At 36.8% G+C, this 370-nt stretch overlaps 1 protein-coding gene across 1 annotated transcript in view; it reads left to right on the forward strand.

Moving 5' to 3' along the window:
• The window catches only part of LOC104876476 (IST1 homolog), a 17,402-nt gene that overhangs the window by 475 nt on the left and 16,557 nt on the right, over positions 1 to 370 (forward strand). The window lies entirely within an intron of this gene.

Raw genomic sequence — 370 nt, forward strand, 5'->3', positions numbered from 1 at the left:
TTGTTTTGGGTTTTTTTTTTTTTTTTTTTTTTTTTTTTTTTTTAGTTTTTTGAGATGGTCTCACTACATAGTCCAACCTGACCTTGAACTCACTATGTAACCCAGGCTGGCCTCAAACTCACAGTGATCCTCTTGCTTCAGTCTCCCAGGGGCTGGAATTACAGGTGTTCACCACTATGCCAAGTGCAAAATATTTAATTTAAAATAGAAAGTTTCTAAAGATTTAACATATAAACCTGGACCAAGGATGTAGATAAATAATGTAGTGCTTGCCTAGTATACATGTACAAGCCCCTGGGTTCAGTCCCTACTATCATACACACACACACACACACACAAAGTATAACTACACCCAGATTACTAGACTTCT

This window comes from Fukomys damarensis, unplaced genomic scaffold (genome assembly GCF_012274545.1).
Source record: "Fukomys damarensis isolate Sample0158 unplaced genomic scaffold, DMR_v1.0_HiC HiC_scaffold_32, whole genome shotgun sequence".
NCBI classification, from domain to species: Eukaryota; Metazoa; Chordata; class Mammalia; order Rodentia; family Bathyergidae; genus Fukomys; species Fukomys damarensis.